Source organism: Podarcis cretensis, assembly GCF_951804945.1.
Source record: "Podarcis cretensis genome assembly, chromosome: 9".
In the NCBI taxonomy this organism is placed as follows: domain Eukaryota; kingdom Metazoa; phylum Chordata; class Lepidosauria; order Squamata; family Lacertidae; genus Podarcis; species Podarcis cretensis.
In genome coordinates, this window is record NC_137178.1 from 57,915,733 (window position 1) to 57,935,097 (window position 19,365).

Genomic DNA, 19,365 nt, shown 5'->3' on the forward strand with positions numbered 1-19,365 from the left:
ACGATAACCATTACTCACTTCCTTGCAGGACATCTTCAGGAGAAGAAGGGCTAAGAAGTAAACATTACGCAAATACCATGTAGAATCCCATAGGTGGTTGGATAGAAGAAGAATAGAAGAAGAGTTTGGATTTGATATCCCGCCTTTCACTCCCCTTCAGGAGTTTCAAAGCGGCTAACATTCTCCTTTCCCTTCCTCCCCCACAACAAACACTCTGTGAGGTGAGTGGGGCTGAGAGACTTCAAAGAAGTGTGACTGGCCCAAGGTCACCCAGCAGCTGCATGTGGAGGAGCGGAGACACGCACCTGGTTCTCCAGATTACGAGACTACCGCTCTTAACCACTACACCACACTGGCCCATAAATAGCATCTTGTACGCTTCCTTCCAGCAAATCCTGAAGCCAAGGTGGTGCCAAATGTATTGCTTTGCTTTCCGTAGGACCACATCAACAAGGCCAAGAGTGAGGTCATAACGTCTGGGTGCAAAATTGCCCTGAGTGCAAAATTGTTAGGGGCACAAAATTTAAACACCCTGTGTTGCCTCAATACTGCTGCATACTTCCGTCACTTAGCTCCATTGAAAATGGCTTCCCCATGTGAATCAGAAAGTGACCTCTCCAGACAATGGAACGACTCTTCTGATCTCTGCAGCTGCGATCTCCTGGGTGATGCGGATGCCATTAGGCACATGAATGTATATGCATACTCTGTCCATTTCCTTCCCTCCAATCCACACCCTCCCCACAGCCCTGGCAACCCATGCTACACCACTGCTGGGGAGTCCAGGCCCTCTCTACACACTGCCCAGGCTTGCACTCCAGAGAGATTGCTTCCATGCTGCTGATGCAGCAAAGACAATGTCAGAGGCAGCAGTTAGGAGTTATTAAACTCAGACTGATTGGCGTAATGTATGAGCACTACAGGTAGCCTTTGTCAGTGGGAGAGATCATTATGTCTCACTGGTCAGCTATTGCCCACCTTAAGCCAGGTAGTCCCAATCAACCCTGCAGATGAATGCAGTGCCTGGAGACAGGTGGTTATGTATTCACAGCAGTGACCAAAGGAGAAATGACTGCTGGGAGGGGTGCGGAAAGAAGAAACGCCATGATACACCAGTGAGCGAGATAACTAACATCTGGAGATAACTGCAGTCAGTTATTATTATGGCATACATTGAGGTGGACACACATGAAGCTCCTTTCGGACCTTTAGGTGGACACACAGAGGTGAGAGACACCTAGCATGTGCGAGAGATGGATTGAAATTTCTCAAAGGAGATTCTTCTGAGATAATTTCTGAGTTATTTCCCCTTCCTAGAAAAAGAGTGTCACTTTGTCACAGGATGTTCACCAGCTTTTTTGTGGGGGGTGGGGACAAAGACACTGCTGGTTTACAATTGTTAATGGTGAACTCAATCCCCCTGGAATTAATTGGTGGAGAATTTCTCTTTCCCTAGATAAATTGACTGAAATAGTTCTCTCCCCTAATCAGTGCCGGTTTTATGTATAGGCTAAGTAGGCTGAAGCCTAGGGCCTCTAAATCTAGGGGGCCTTGTCAGCCCTCCCTCTCCCCAGCGGGCAGACTCCCCTCTTCCAAAATTGCAAACCTAAGACTTCATGCGAGGGCAGGGCAACCCAGGCCTCTAAATCTAGGGGGCCTCACCAGCCTGCCCTCTCCCCAGTGCCGCAGTCTCCCCTCTCCCAAAATTGTAAACCCAAGACTTCATGCAAGGGCAGGGCAACTCAGGCCCAGCAACTATTAGACTCAGGGCTAGCCAGTGGGGCCCAATTTGAAGCAGTGGGGTGCAAGTTTGTTTGTTTGTTTGTTTGTTTGTTTGTTTGGTAGGGCCTCAGTTCACAGCCAAAGTCTTCAAAATCTTATAGATATAAATAAAATCCATCTACATTGCCCTGATGCAGGGGGCCGCTTAGGAGTGGCACGCGGAGCCCAATTTGGGCAAATTGCTCCAATTGTCTTAAGGTCAGCCCTGATGAGACTGTGCAGGGGATTGGACTGACAAGCCCTGCACACTCTAGGTCCCTGGTGTCACTATTCAGAGTACAGACTCAAGGACTTGTTGTGGAAATAAAGGGAGGGCACTTACTGGAAATCAGTTTTATCACCTTTCCCCCCCAAAAAAAAACAACCCCAAGACAATGAGCCCAGCCACCTTTTATTCACAGTCGCATAAGCACTACACTACAGCATGGCCATAAACCTGTACGTTCAACCACTGAAATATACACCCAATATGTAGCAATGGAGATTTATGTTACTGCTTTATGAATGAACACTGTGTTTTATGAATGGACTCTGTATTTTGTGAATTACCTAAGAGCCACCAATAGGGAGCTCTAGAATCTGACAGCTAACCAATTGGGTACTACCAAACAGCAACCCCTATTGCTGAAAGCAGGTAACCAGCAGGGAATGCTTCAGCTCAGCCTTTGCACTGTTGACTGAACACCCCCTGCTGTGCAGATAATGGAGAAAGCTCGTAAATTGTATCCCTTCTGGCATCCTGGCCAACTCTATTACGTTGGTGTAAACCTGGTGCACCAGAAGCCCAGAATAGCAGCAAATAAAACCCGTTCATACGTCAGCGTTAGTCTTCCTAAATTTTAAAGCTCCAAAATACATGCCAAAATATAGCAGGTCTGGGAAGAGCAAGGCATACAATGGGCACCACCAGTGAAAAAGCCCTGCTCCGTGTAGCTCCTGCCCTGTCATTTGATAGGGTGCCCACTTGCCCTCCTTCTTGACATGGAATGCTGTCTATTGGAGTTTCCAGGTCCAGTACAAAGACCATAAGAAGGGAGAACAGGGACCTTGAAGTTCCCAACAGCTGTTAAGCAAGCAAGCACACAGGTCACCTTTGTCACAGACAGGCCACTTATGTCCTGGCCAAGCATGTACCCAATCTTGTTTTTGTACAATCTTGTTTGTCCTCAGTAACCAAAATTATATTATCAACATATACAAGCAGAAAAGTTGTTTTCCTTCATTTGCAAGGAATCGTACAAAACAAAGTGGGACTAATAAAGAAAAGTTCCATGGTGGCAACAGAAAGCAAACTAAAAATGCTTTTGCAGTTCATCAAAACTATCCAGGAATATCAAGTTCTAGGAAAACAGTAATCCTTCTGGTTGGTTAATTGGTTCGGCAACTTCCATGCACATGATGTGTGATGCTAATTATTTCCCCCAAGAGTTAAATGATAACTAATCAGAGGCAGCTACAGTTGCAAATGGCAACAAAATATCTGTGAAAGGAAAAGGAGCAGGTTTGCTCAAGTGTGTTGCAGGTAGAAACACTGTTTGTAATGAAGTGAGAGCAGTAGTTTACATGCTCGGATTAACAAATAAGAAAGTTTGAGAATTTAAATTCTAGATTAAAATTGATTACTTAATTGAGAAGGGGAGTGTAACAAAAACACTGGGGCCTAATTTTAATAGTAGAGTGCCTGGTATATGGAGGGCAATCTCATCCTTTTATTTCCACACTGTGGCTGCAGTCTAAAGGACTCATCACGAGAGCTATGAGATTCAGGTGAGGGTCAGATGCCTTGTCAATACCTTGTCAATCCCAGCAAGTATATAACAGGAAGACCTGGCCTGCCCAGGGTTTACAAAGTTCAGATATTGCAAAAGTTTTTCAGTGTTAATTTTATGCATTTTTAAAAATCACCATGGTATTTAAAAATAATATCTTATGTTCTTTAAAGGAGAAATTGTGAGTTGCAGATTTTTTAAAAAAAATCACCATGGTATTTAACAATAATATCTTATGTCCTTTAGAGGTGAAATTGTGAATTGCAGAATTTTAAACACCCATCATCATCCTTGGCTTCACTCAATTTTGTTTATAACACACTTTCATTTTCTTCTAGTTGTGAGAGTAGGGGATTGGGAGGGGCTTCACAAGTAGAGTAGCCTAGGGCCTCTCTTCATCTAATTCCAGCCTTGCCCCTAACACATTTTTTCTGCCCACAATTAGGATGGAGAATTTTGGGAGACTATTTGTGCATAACTCTACTTTTGATTTCCCCCTCACATCCGTGTGTTCAATCTATGCGTGAGGAAAATATCCCAAAGCAGCTAGGATCAGAGCAGTAGCTTCTTATTCTGTAAACACTGGTGCTTTTCCTGATCACTATTATGCCTGCTTTCACATCTAGCAAAGTGGCTTCTGACCCTAAAAAGCTTAAACCTGCAAGAAATCTATTAGTCTAAGATACCTCATGGCTTTCCGTTTGTTGCAGCTACCAGAATAAAGGGACTACCATTCTGGGACTGCATAAATTAGGGTTTAAGATACATTTTTTTAAAAAATAAAATAAAACCAAACAAACTCAGACATGAAGTATTAAGTAACTTAGTACTTAAAAGTATTGAAACATTTCCATTAGCCTTCAACTGTACTGAGTTTCACCTTTCACTTCCATTCTGCTTCCAACTTTGAAGTTATTAATCCTCTCTCTAAATGAAGTGTCTTTACTGCATTTGTCAGTATCTTCATCTAGGGGATGAGACCATGGAATGTGATTGCATTAAAAAAAAAGTGATATTTTAAAAAATGATACATTTAGACTGAATTGAGAGCCATCGTTTACAGGTACAGGCAACATGATGCTGTTGTTGGTAATTAAAAGGGCAACATTTTATGCTGCATTAATTAAACACAACTAATGTAATGTGTCACTTTATTTAATTTTCTTATAATATGAGGATTAGCCACTGCTCATTAGCAAGGATTTCTTTATTTTTGTTAAATCTTTGGGCGAGATATATTTATTTTAAAAATACTTTTCACCTTTCTTTTGTGCCCAAGGTCCTTCAAGGCAGCTAACAAGACATTTAAAAAAATTAAAAGCATCAAACTATATCAAAAAGTAGCTGAGCTAATAACAGCTGAGGGAAGAAAGGGACAGCCCAGCAACTCAATGAAAGAAAATTCTGTCTTGGGGGGTGGGCTCCAAATGACCCCAGAAATAAACAGCATGATCTTGACCTGTCACCAGAAGTTCCACAATAAAAGGATGGAATGAACCTCCTACAGGAGGGAATTTCAGAATTTCTGTAGCACTGTATAAAAGGCCCTACCCCAGGTAAGCTTCCTCTACACCTTGCATGGTGAAGGAGCCTACAGCAGGTGTCTGAGGAAGAGCTAAACAAACAGGTAGTCTTGGGCCTTGGGCAAACTCTGGTGCAATTGAACAAGCATCCACAAGGCCTGAGTCAATGAGGTGCTCAAAAAGAGTGTTGTTGTCTATGTTGTCTATAAGAATAAAAGAAAATTACTATAAATTAATTTGGAGATGGCATTTAACAGCAGTCAGATGAAATCAAATAAACAAGGAATATTCTTTGTTATGTTGGAGAGGATGCCAGGAAACCAAGAATTATGTTCACATGTGATGGGGGTATAAATATGTACAAATTCTCTGGCAAAGGGTGTTTAAGGAAATAACAGAAATCACTGAGTTAAAGCTGACCAAAAGTCCAGAGGTAGCATTATTATCAATTTACACACAGGCTATGAAGGACTTGCTCACAAATTTATTGACAGCTGCACACATTATTATATCTAGGAAGTGGAAGGGGCAAGCAGAATATAAAATGGAAGAATGGTATAAAGAGGTGTGGGAAATAGCTATTAATGATAAATTAACATGCGCCATTAATGTAAGATGGGGAACATGCAGGAGAAATGATTTTGAGGAGATATGGATGGTGTTTGTATAATTTGTACTGTTAAAATGGAAAGGGACCAAACCATCGCAAGAGGTGTTGAAATTTTGGGAGGTTGGATAGTTAAAATGGAATGGTCGTGGTGGTGGGGTGCACATTGTTATTTTTATTTATGTATGATTATTGCTTTGTCAAAATAAAATAATAAGTGTTAGTAATAAGGTTCCACAACAGACAGACAAGGATTAAATAGGCCAGAGGCAGAGGACTTGATTGAAGATTAACTGGAGGTCACGTTCCAGATCAAGAAAACAGGGCCATAGAGTCTGCTTGACTACCCCTTGAGATGACCGAGGAACTGATTTTTACATCTTCATGATTTCTGTCCCTTTCACAAGCTGTGGGGGTACAAGCCTCACTAAGTAACTGACTAACGTATTATATATATTTTCTTGTGTGCAATCTTGCCTAATACATTTTACGATTTTACGATTCTGTTATTTCCCCACAATATAATGTGTTTTTGTTGTTGTTGTTTAGTTGTTTAGTCATGTCCGACTCTTCGTGACCTCATGGACCAGAGCACGCCAGGCACTCCTGTCTTCCACTGCCTCCCGCAGTTTGGTCAGACTCATGCTGGTAGCTTCAAGAACACTGTCCAACAATCTCATCCTCTGTCATCCCCTTCTCCTTGTGCCCTCCATCTTTCCCAACATCAGGGTCTTTTCCAGGGAGTCTTATCTCCTCATGAGGTGACCAAAGTATTGGAGCCACGGCTTCACGATCTGTCCTTCCAGTGAGCACTCAGGGCTGATTTCCTTAAGAATGGAGAGGTTTGATCTTCTTGCAATCCATGGGACTCTCAAGAGTCTCCTCCAACACCATAATTCAAAAGCATCAATTCTTCGGCGATCAGCCTACTTTATGGTCCAGCTCTCACTTCCATACATCGCTCCTGGGAAAACCATAGCTTTAACCTTTGTTGGCAAGCCACAATATAATGCAGTGTTATATTATTTTCACTAGAACCAGGGAAATAAGGATTCCAATCTGTACTCAGTCATGAAGCTCACTGGGTGGCCTTTCAGCCAAAACTACATCCCAGGGTTGTTGTGAGGATAACATGAGAGGAGGAAGAACCATGTATGCCACCTTGGGCCCCTGCTTTTAATGGCAGCCCCAAGTTGAGCACATTATGGTAATCTAATATGGAGGTTACATCCATCTTGTCTGGATTAAGTTTCATTTTGTTGGCCCTCATCCAGCCCATTACAGTCTCCAGCCACACTCTATTGTTCTCAGAACACCCTGTGTGATTTGTGATTACGTATAGATTTGGGAGAATGAGGATCTTATTATTCTACTTTTGCTCTGAAGACCCAGAGGCTGAAGTGATTGCAAGATTTTGAAAGCCAGAAACCCTTTTAAACGATTAGGCAACAATCCCTGGACTGCAGCTTCCCCCACTGAACTTTCAGAAACACTTTAAAGTGCCTTTTGAAAGCTGGTTGCAGGAGAAACGTTGCACATAGATTATCACTTGCACTTATACCAGCAAGCAGAACTACATGCTACGAAAATATGTGTGACTGCCTCACATCTCCTAATGTCTCCCCGACAAAATGAGTTTCCCCACTCCAACTCTATCACATTGCTCCCACACAGGAAAAATCCTACTGACACCTCCTCGTGCATTTTGCTTCACTGAGGAAGAGAAGAGATGTTTTGGAGCTGGTTTCACATAAAACCCAACAAAGAGGAAATTGTGCCCCACTTCAACAGGTAGAAAACCAGCACGCAAATTGAGATCTGAACATCAAAAAGCCACGAAATAGTATAAACCAGTTAAATACAGCAACTTTATATCATAAATACAAATAAATTAAATGTGACATGGTGCACCAGGCCAACTCGCGGACCAACTCTACTTTACAATGATCTCTGCAAACATGCCATGAAGTCTGGTAACTTCAACCCTGCCATGTGGGAATCCCTTACAGACGACCACAGTGCCTGGAGACAGGCAGTCAAGTCATATATCCATAGCAGTGACCAGAGGAGAAACACCATGGTGTATCTGCAGCAGCACAATTGGTTGCCTTCATCTGCCCTAGCTGCAACAAAACGTGTCTCTCCTGCATCAGTCCCTACAGCCATAGCAGGTGCTGAAACCATCCAACAGCTTGCCCTCTCCCCCAAAGGTGCAGTCCTCCATTGTCTCCCAAGATAGATGGATGCCAACTCAGCAACTCAGTTGTGACATAACCAATAAATATTCGGGGGGGGGGGTGTCAAATAAAACAATACAATTAACCAAATGCATTTCAACCAACGGTCTTCTTCAGTGATCTCTGAATGTACACACACTATATAATAGAGACAAACAATACTTCAGTTCGGATACTCCATGCAAAAATATAAAACTGAGTTACAACACCTGCAAACATTTATGATTAAAAAATTGCTTTGTATGACTAGTTCATACTATTCAGCTTTCTGGTCTCATATCAGCCATTATTTGTAGCCACAAATGAATGAAATTTCATGCTGCCCTGAATATCAAAAATGACTTGAAAGGATTAATAAATCCTTTTAATAAATAAGTTCAGTAAAGGAAAATCTCCGGTAAGCTCTACTTAAAATTGTCCAGGAATGGGAAAGAAATCGACTACCTTTTTCTGCCTTCCAAGATGAGTGTGGAATGGTGAGGAATAAAACAGCTAGGCTAGTCCTTTCTAAACATAACAAACAGACTTGTTGTTGTTGTTGTTTTATCTGTTATTGGTAATTCCTTCTTTGCTTCCATCCCCACTATTCCACGATTACATTTCTTTGTCATACATTGTCTGTCTTTTAAAAATTATTTCAAAGTCCTTTCCCCTTATTTCATTTGCCAGCTTTGCTTTCATCTTGTGTAAACTCATCTTCTTTTGCTTCTCTGTGCATCATCTATACAATGCAGAGTTGTTACATACCATGCTTATATCAGGATACATTCAGTTTTATTTTATGTTTTTCAGCTCAGAAACTGCAAAGTCTGAGGAAACAATTTACAGCTCCATCACCTTCATAATCTATTTTGCGCGAATATGGAAGTTTAACCCTAGGCTACAAAAAGAAGTTGAGATTAACCAAGAAATGACAGTAGACGTGTCAAGATCTAAGCAGCCTAATATGAATGCCACAAGACTGGCTAGGCAAGACCTAGAATATTAATGAATATTACCTTCCTCTCCTTAAAACAGAAAGGAAAAAAATAACCACTTTATTCGGGGCTAAATCATGTTGCTGGTTGATTTGATGTTTAGCCTGCCCTTCTTCAATTTTATTGATCCCAGAGTTACATGCTATTAAGAAAACAATAAAGCAGCTGTTTTAATTTTAATACAGTAAACAAACTATGCTTCCATCTGCCCATCAAAAAGACATGGACAAGAATGCTGTCAGACAAGCCTATCTCTCAAAATGTTAGATATTGTGCCATGTTGTATTCAAAATATATGAGACTACTTGAACGTTTACATTTTATTGCTATTGGTATTGCTCTAGTCATTGTTTTCCTTTGTTCGATTTTTTTCAAAAGACGAAGCTAGATACCATGCCCTACCTTATAAAGTTATGGGCAGACATCAGGTTTGTGTGGTCTACTTTGTTGTTTTACTAAAACCCTAAGGGCTACTGACTGAAGAGGGGTACAAAATAGTGAGTGGAACCATATGCAAAAATAATTCAAGGGGTGGAGCAAATTACCTACTGCACTCCCATCAGCTTAAATGACTCAACACACAATACAAGTGCAAACCGACACCTGAGCTACTACATATCTAGGATTCTAAATCTAGAAGCATAGTTTAGAAGGAAAAAAGAGGGTTTTATTGTTAGTGCTAAGCAACTGGGAGCCGATTGCTGATCTACTGCAAATCATTCAGCAGCCTACTAGTCAATTCAAAATGGTATGAGGCTGTTGAAAGTACTAGATGTTCTCCTAAATATACATCTGCTTTGAGATTAATACATTACTCCTCAACATCAGGGATTGGGGGAGCTGCAACCCTCTAGATGTTGCTGGACTACAGTGTCCATCATCCTTGGCCTTTGGCCATTCTGGATGGGACTGATGGAAGTTGGAGTTCACCACCTGGATGGCTCTCTGGTTCCCCATCCCTGCTTTAGCTTTTGATAGGTATAGATATAACCTGGCAAGCCACCACTAGCATATGCAACTGAATGTTACGGTACCACAGCTTTTAATTTAGCCTCTTTGTAGGTAGGAAGGTATATCAATCCTCATCACAACAGATCTGCAATTAAATTATTCATTTTAAGTTTATATATGACATAGCCATTCGGGATAATTTATGCAGTAGATTTCACCAAAAGAAATGATACATTTGCAGTGCTGTCTTTATTTATGCAAGTGTTCAGCGGGATAATTTAAAGACTACAGAGCCAAGTAATAAATCCTACTGAGAATAAATGCAGAATGCCTAGCAATCCGATACCTGAAAGAGAACCAATGCCGTATGTGCTCAGCATCAACTTTGTCAGAGTTGAAGCACCACCTTTCAGATAAATAACTACTTAGAGGTTGTTGTTTTATCACTGTGCACCTAATGATGGCATCTGAATTGAAGGCTGTGGTGAACTTTGACCTGTATACCTGAAGGAGCATCTCCACCCCACCCCCCTCGTTCAGACACTGAGGTCCAGCTCCAAGGGCCTTCTGGCGATTCCCTCACTGCAAGAAGGGAGGTTACAGGGAACCAGCAGAGGGCCTTCTCGATAGTGGCGCCCACCCCATGGAACACCCTTTTATCAGATGTCAAGGAGATAAGTAACACTACAACCTTTACAAGATATCTGAAGGCAGCCCTGTATCGGGAAGTTTTTAAGGTGTAATGTTTTATTATGTTTTTATATATGCTGGAAGCTGACTAGAGTGGCTGGGGTAACCCAGTCAGATGGGCAGCATAATAATAATGTGTGCCGAAGAAGAGAAGGAATGGTGGAGGTCTCCCCGCCCTTCTCCTGTAGCTTACAGTGAGGAGGAAGGCAATCTCAAATTACAGCAGGGCTTTGAGGAAGATAGCAGCTCAGAGACAGGTGAACAGCTGAGTTATGCTGTGTTAGGAGGAGGGGAGATAGAGCAGCTAGCTAACAAGTCATTGCGCAGAATACCTGACCCCTCTTCTCTCAAAACGTGGCGTTTGTTAAGGTTGTTAGAACAAAAAGCAGAGACAATTGTCCACAGACAGATGCTATAGAACATGGGTAGGCAAACTAAGGCCCGGGGACCGGATCCAGCCCAATCGCCTTCTAAATCCGGCCCGCGGACGGCCCATGAATCAGTGTGTTTTTACATGAGTAGAATATGTCCTTTTATTTAAAATGCATCTGTGGGTTATTTGTGGAGCATAGGAATTTGTTCATTTTTTTTTTCAAAATATAGTCCGGCCCCCCACAAGGTCTGAGGGACAGGTTTGCTGAAAAGGTTTGCTGACCCCAGCTATAGAAGCAGGTATTGTTGCTAGAGAGGGAAGAAGGAGGAATTCAGTGCGAGCAACTCCATTATGGAGGAATGACCGCCATTCTTTGTATTTTACTGTGATAACTGAATAAATCATACGTAATAACTTTCTTGTTTCCTCCCTGCCTCTGGGTGCTATCGGGGGGAGGGAGAGGATTCCCCAAGCCTGACAGATAACAACAACAACAACAACAACAACAACAACAACAACAACCATATACCTTGAAGCCATTGCAGGTAATTAAGAATATAACAAGTTGCCTTATACTGAATCACATCATATCTAGACCAAGGATGAAGAATCTAGGACCAAATGTGGCTGCTAGGTTTCTCCATCAGGCCCTCAGCTTGCCAGGCTACCCTGCTCAATGGCCATGATTCACACCCCAAGTCTTTTGCCTGGCTGGAATAGTTCCTTGAACTCTGTAATGCCTGTTGCTTGCCTCCATGGGGTGTGTGAGTGCACATCTAGCCTACTGTGCAAAGTAGTTACTGTACATTTACATCTGTTGCTCTGCCCACCTTTTCTTTCACCTGCCCCAGTCCACCACTGACAGGTTGCCCAGAAATTAACATTGGGCCTGGTCTATCTCAGTTTTGTCTACACTGGTAGCAGTTCTCCAGCATTTCAGAAGGACATTTTTACTAGCCTTACCTGGAGTAACCAGAAATTCAACCCGAGACCTTCTGCATGCAAAGTAGCTCCTCTACCACTCAGTTGGGTTCTTCACCATATAATTGGAGGTGTCCTATTAGGGAGATTGTAATTAAAAAAAAATTCATTCCCTTTGTTCGTGCAGTAGAAATTGTATCAACATACATCACAGGATTCTGGAATTAAGTTGTCTTTATGTTCTTCTTGCCTTTATAACAAAGGCTCTTTCTAGAAAACAAAAGGGGTTTTCATAGGAAAGGCTAATGCAAATTGGAGTTCACTCTAATGAAAAAAAAGGTACAGGGATATGGCTTACACAAGAAACAGAGACAATTCCTTTTCAGCGATCTTTGCAAGAAATATGCTCTTTTTGTTCCCCATGAGCCAATTATGTGTTCCTTCCATAGTAACCATAAATGAAAGCAACTCTGTGAACATTTATTTAATTATACAGAGCCTTATTACTTCTTTGTTAGACTCAGGTTGCCAAGTTGTTGGTGAAATGTTTGTAGAACAATTAGCCACTAGGGAAGTTTATTCTAATGACACAGAGAGAGTAGCCTATAGCTGCAAAGCAGCAGGAGCTGTCTCATTTTGGAAAGTCCAGCTGAATGACATCCCGACCTCTGTCGCTGCCCAAAATGGAAAGGAGGAGAAGTGTTCATCTTTAGGTCAGAGGGTTGGTCCTTTACAGGGTCACAAGAGGGAAGAGCCTGGGAGAGGTAGTTTAGAGACAGAGGCTTAAAAGGGATCGGTTTGGCCTCAACCTTTCTTGGAGCAAGATGCTCATGTGGAGCTATCCATGGTCCTGAAATTGCTAACGTGCCTTGTTCTGTGGCACCCAGCATCAAACCTGCTCTCTAACACAGTTCAACTAGATGTTAGTCACTCTGTGTATATTTGGTTTATACCCTCCGCTACTTAGGATAACTGGTAACAGCCTTATCCTACATCTGACACGAGTCTATTTGCACATTTAAGGTCGGTCATGTAAGTGAACTATTCAGTTAAGCTGCTGGTTCAGGCAAGGTGGTATTCAGGGGGCTGAAGACATGTTTGTTGGAAGGTGGCTGGGCCCCCTCAATTTTGAGGGGCCTAGCGTGCATCATGCATTGCAGGTTCAGTGGCCGGCTCCTCCGGAGGGCTCGGCCTCCCCCAATGACATGCCGCACGGGTGATGCAAGCCAGGCCCCCTGAATCTTAGGGGCAACTTGGCACTTCTGGTGGTGTCTGCAAAGTGGTTACCACTTTTTAGATTTTGTAGTAAATACAGATCTTTCTTCATCACTTGCATTGATTCTATGTTTTGTTGCAATTTATCCCCAGTAATTGGTGTGCTAAACCACAGAGCCTAGGACTTGCCTATCAGAAGGTCGGCGGTTCGGGGTGAGCTCCCGTTGCTCGGTCCCTGCTCCTACCAACCTAGCAGTTCGAAAGCATGTCAAAGTGCAAGTAGATAAATAGGTACCGCTCCAGCGGGAAGGTAAACGGCGTTTCCGTGCGCTGCTCTGGTTTGCCAGAAGCGTCTTAGTCATGCTAGCCATATGACCCGAAAGCTGTACGCCGGCTCCCTCAGCCAATAAAGCGAGATGAGCGCCGCAACCCCAGAGTCGGCCACGACTGGACCTAATGGTTGGGGTCCCTTTACCTTTACCTAATTGGTGTGCTAGGCAACATGCCACTATGTGCTGTGACTCAGGGTCTGAGATCTTGGAAACTGCATCATATACAGTTGCAAAAATCACCAAGGTTGTGTGTCAACTATCCCTAAAGTATTACTGCACCTCAATACTCCAGTATTCCCAGTATTGGTTAAGGCAGTGGTGGCAGACCTATGGTCTTCCCAAATGTTGTTGGATGCCAACTCTCATCAACCCCAGCCAGCATGGTCAATAGTCAGGGAGGGTGGAAAATGCAGACCAGCAATGCCTAGAGAGCCACAGGTTCTCCACCCTTGGATGAATGCAACAAATTATGTTTACAACCAATTGTTTTAGTTTATTTGCTTCTGTTTGTGTGTGCCCTTGCATTGCAACTGGCGCATTCACATTTGTGTATAGCAAGACCAGGAAAGGGAAACAGTTTCCATTTTATAAATGTAATTAGCATTAATAGGGAAACATACACCTTGAAATTTCAGATAATATGGCTGCTTTTATTCTCCTTCCCTAGTTGATTACAAACAATTCCAAAATAAGCTTTCGTCTAATTAGGTTGTTCTAACAGGGATAAGTCAGCAGGATGAGCCTACAAAGCTCAGTGGTGCTTGATGTTTGGAATATCCTTTCTCAAAAGAGGAGAATAAAAAGAAAGGAACTAGATTATTGTGGATTTCCCCTCTATCAAGTTGTGTTGTATGGAGATTTAGCTCCTTATCTCTGTGTGGTAACCTTTAAAGAATTATTTTTCATCGGTACCTTTGAACAACTTCAATTAAATCTGACAGTGTAAGCTCCATTGAAATCAATGTGTGGATAGGATTGTAGCCTAAGTCAGACATAGAATCATAGAATTATAGAGTTATAAGGAACCCTTAGGATCATCTAGTCCAACCCCCTGCGATGCAGGAATATGCTGCTGTGCCTTATGGAGATTGAACCTGCAACCTTGGCATTATCAGCACTATGTTCTAACCAACTGAGCTATCTTGTCTTGGATAAGATGTTTTCACCATTTCATAAGAGTTTTGCTCCAAGTTTTTAGGTCTCCATTCTTTTTCTTTGGTGCCAGTATTTGGGAGATATTGTTGGTTTGGGGGCAGGTAAAGATGTGTCTGGACCTAAGTCAGTTTTCAGGCACTGCTGTTCAGCTGATCAGAGCGCCAGGCTTGGGAATGATGGCCTTGCGGGGAAGGGGGGTGGGATTCCTCGTCATGGTCTATCTATTCAGCTGTCAAAGTAACAATCAATGTGATTAACACAAACCATACAACCTTACATGTAAAGCATAGCCAGGACTGTGTTAATATTATTTCTTCTTGTAAATTTTCTCACATGTTTAAAAGAACACCATTCAATAAATTGTAGTGGTGTGGGTGGGAGAGAGGGAGGGAGACTGTGACCAGACCCACGTGTGCAAATTTATCATATTGAGACTGTGATAAATCAAACCCATTAAATGGACTACAAATGGAATAAATAATAAAGCATTCAAAAGTTGAAGAAATGGAGAGAATACCAAGGAGGTTCCTGACCTGGGTGCCATTTAGTCTATGACCAGTCTTAGAGGCATCTGCGGGCATATCAAATGAAGACACAAAGGCCACAATTCTTCTAGTGAGGGCCAATTCCATGCTGTTGTCTACTATAGAACCCCAAATCTGTCGGGCGTTTTGTTTTTTAGGGTGGGTTGCACAACTATACTGCTTGCCTAGCCTGCCAGTCCTTGAACCGAGCACCTGACATTCTCTTATGCTCCCAAAGTGGCAGTAGTGCCACTGTGCCCATGACCACCACCTAGTGTGGCAGCTGAGCAAAGGACCTGTTGTTTCTATAAAAGCAATATGATAATCTAGGTCTTAGTTCAAAACTGAATTCTCTCTGAAGCCTCCCTCCTCCTGAGTAGACCCTTCCTCCCCAAGAAAACCCTGGTGATAGACCCCTGGACATCAAATGAACACTCAGACTCCAATTCTCCCATTGGGTTTGCTGTCCCGTTTGATCTTGAAATATGGGACAACGGAGGAGAATCAGGGGTTGAGGAAGGATGTGGTTGAAGTGGCTGTTAGAGGAATCTGGCAACATGTCAATGAGACTAGGTATTTGGTGCTATCTCAGGACTACAGTAAGTTCTTCCTGGTCCCCAGATGTGCTGGGTTTCTCTGAGGGTCCCACACCTCTTCCTTGAAGGAAGTCTCTCCAGGGTCCTGTTCTGATGGGATTGTGATACACTGGTACAACCTACATTATGTTGTGTTTTGAACACCAGTAGATTGGACAAAACAGTGCAAATCATCAATAGAACTGGCCACAATCAATGCAGACTTCAGAATATTGAAATGCAACATTTGCTTTGGACCAAATGGTTGAACGTTTGTAAGTTGAGAATCTATAAGTGGATATGGATATGGAACATTCCCCACATAAGAATACGGAGAATCCATACAACTTGGGTTGTATATAATAGTTTTTAACTGGACAATCCAGCCCATGGTTAAGCTTTCCATCAAAATGTGATTTCAGAATTGGAAGGAAAAAGAAACCTTGAATTCACATATTGTAGTGCATTCTGTATGGCTCCAACCTATACCAAGAGCACCACCAGAAAATGATCTTGTATCTGTTGTTAGGCAGTGAAATAATGAGAGGAGATAACCGACTGTCACTTTGTCTGGATTTAAAACCAACCCTCCCTTTCCTGCCCTCCCTGCAAAAGGAAGGAGGAAAAATCCCTGTGCCATTTGGTTCATCAGGATTTATGGTACACAAGTTTCTTGCTTGATGGAAATGCTGTTTGTCTCTATACACAAAGAGGACAGATGTGCCACATTAATAAGTGATCTGTGGTGCTGTTAACATCACTTTGCCTAGTAACAGTTAGGCGCAGCATACTAATACTGCCGAAAGAAAAGATACATATGTTTGGATGGGCTTTTGAAGCAGCTGCATTGCCACCTGTCTTAGTTTGATGAGGACATTTCTAGGTTTTATGGCTGTCACATCAAATCTTGCATCAGGTAGTTGTAAGGTTGAAACGAGAGCATTTTTCTTTTTTATTATCAGGGATGCCTATGGAATGAAGTCACATTGAAAATGCCCTAAAGTGCTTGTTTGTTTTTCCAGCAGATCGCCAGGGCAGTGCTGTTTGCTCTGGTCAGACAGGAGTATTTCCATAAGCCTATAAATAGTCTTATCGCTCCACATGTGATCACCGGGACAACTTGGGGAAGGTCTGTAGCTCAGTAGCAGAGCACATGGTATGCATGCAAAAGCTCCTGTGTCCAATCCCTTACATCATCAGGTACAGGGCTGGGAAAGATTCCTTTCTGAAACTCTAGACAAATATTACCAGTCGGCGTAAACCACTGTCTGAAATGCCAGAGAGCCGCTGCTTTTCCAGTGTAGACAATACTGAGCCCGATGAACCAATGGTCTGATTTGGTACAAGGCGGCTTCCAGTATCCCTAATGAGATGTAAAGGAAGGAGAACATCTTCATGCCCTCTCTGTATGTTAACCCAACTCTTACGAACAAAACCTTCCGGCTGCTTCGGGAGCAATGATGAAGTTGCCTTCATGCTTGAATGCGCTGGCAGTGCTCTATTCAGAAGTGGAGAAATGCACAGACAGTGCCACTGATGTTATGTCAGCATAAATGAATGAAGGGAAGGCAATTAATCTAGCCTTCCAAACAATTTCAAATGCGGACATAATTCAAGAATAATGAGGCAGAAGGAGGAAGGGAAGAAAAGAAAAGAAAAGGGATTGCTAGCCTGAGCAGGAAACGGCTTAAGTATTGCCTGGGTCCCACGCAGGACCACACTGCTAAACTGTCCCCAGTCTAGGGTAGGAAACATGTCCAATAGCCCATTTCTCATGTATCAATATCACTGAAATGCCACATACACTGGCTCATCTGAGCTGTTTTGCCAAACTATTGAAGCTGCACCATGGGCTCACATGCTCTGTGTTGTATCCAGCTAAGTTCTGCTCAAGTGTATAATCACTGTAATAAAGGAACATAAGTTAGTCATCTACATTAATTTCAAAGGATCTATTCTGAATAGGACTGTTGATTATAACCCGCAGCCTTAATCCTTCTTGTTCTCTAATCACCTCATTCGTCTCTCAAAAAAGGATTTTCTCCTCCATTTCCAGATTGCTCCAATCGTAGTTTACAGTGACATTCAAATCTGGCAACTATGGCCATTGCTAAGCTTCAAACCATGGTTAGCCAATGGACTTCAAAACCATGGTTTGAAAACATAGTCTGAAGTCAGTATTTACCAGAGTTTGGCTGAATTGGAAGGGAGAATGAGGAAGCATCATGTTCCTCATGTTTGGAGATCCAGAAGTGTGGCATCTAAACTGGACAACACAGTACTCAATTTCAAAGTCTGAGCAAGGCTTGGAGTGGTGAGTACAAATGATAGAAGTTCTTAGCAACACTCTGCACAGCAATATTTTTGAATGCATGGAGTAGGGATGCATAGGCCACAGGCAATTAGTCACAGGCGAAGCACTAGAGAATGTACACTGGAAACTTCACCCTGTATGGCAAGGGGTAGTGAAACTTTTATGGTCCAAGCACCCTATTTTCTGTTGCAAACCCTCCCACTTTGCAGGTTGGGTTCTCACGCACCAAAGCTGAGAGGGCTGAAGCCAAACCGAAATTCTTACCAATGCATATGATTAATTCTTTAAAAACATATTTAAAAAGATAATTTCATTGCCCTAGAATGCTTCTTACAAGCACCAACAATGACTTCAAATGCACTAATAATTGCTCTGTTATAATGATCCATAATGATTATTAATTCCACACACACATTAATGAATTAATTGACCTGGAATAATTTCACAAGTGCCAACATTGAATTCCAATGAATTAATAGTTTGTAGTAATAAGGATAACAATTATTCCACCATCCCCATCTGAGACCTGTTGTTTCTTCCTTTGCGAGCACACACACACACAGGAGAGACTTCTTCTTTAGGAATGTCTTTCTCTCATTAAAAGCATTGCCCAATAGCCTTTTCTGGGCATTTCTAGCTGGCTTCACTAGACACCACAGAGTTGCAAGGAATTAGGACCCAATTTGTTCAGTGGTAGAGGAGGTGAGGAAAAATCAAAGCTCTAGGGGGAAGGTGAGCTTTTTATAATGTTCAAGGCGAGCTGGCCTGAAAATGCAACACAGTAAATAAAATGACCAGTTTGTTGCAACCATGAGTTTTATATCTAACATGTTTTCTGAATGAAAGGAGGCAGGCATGGAACCATGTGGCATGTTGTCCCCAGTCAGACCTGCAACAATGATGTTCCAGACTGAAAACGCAATGGATGAATTCAGCAATGAGATTTCTAGAGGATTTAGTTTGAAGCAGAGATCATAACGCCCATGTTTCTTCCCAGAACCCGGGAGTTCAGCTCCAGAAACTCATTGATTCTACTAGAGGTATGTCTAGAAATTATGCACTATGCCTCCTCCATTCTCTTTCCATCTGCCACTATGGGTACTTGAAAATGCTACATTTTTGTCAGGGATGCATGTGCAGGCCCCGAAAGCTGTATCAATTATTTACAATTGTTAAATTAATTAACAGAGATATGCAGCGTCAGCTAGCCCCCTTTGAAATGATCGTCAAGGTAAACGTATCAGATTTTTTTTGAACTCTTCTAAAGTTCAGGCAGAACAATTTTTTTAGTGCAACAGGACCCATAATGTTAATAATAGCTTTGTGAGAATGCCATCTATATTAATTGCTTTTTGGGTTCTTTCCTAGTTATTTTTGGTACTGGGGCAAAAAGTCAGCCCTTTTATCCTGAGGATCCCTC

General features: G+C 42.3%; 1 long non-coding RNA gene across 3 annotated transcripts in view; it reads right to left on the reverse strand.

The window, feature by feature from the left end:
• LOC307223643 overlaps positions 1-19,365 on the reverse strand; it is a 39,217-nt gene that overhangs the window by 10,484 nt on the left and 9,368 nt on the right. The window contains exon 3 of one of the 3 annotated variants that reach the window (XR_013842141.1): positions 11,872-11,966. The exons of 1 other annotated variant lie outside the window; for it this stretch is intronic. This is a non-coding gene — a long non-coding RNA (uncharacterized lncRNA). Of the gene's footprint in view, positions 1-11,871; positions 11,967-19,365 lie in introns of those variants that run through there. One more of the 3 variants, XR_013842142.1, reaches the window with a different exon arrangement.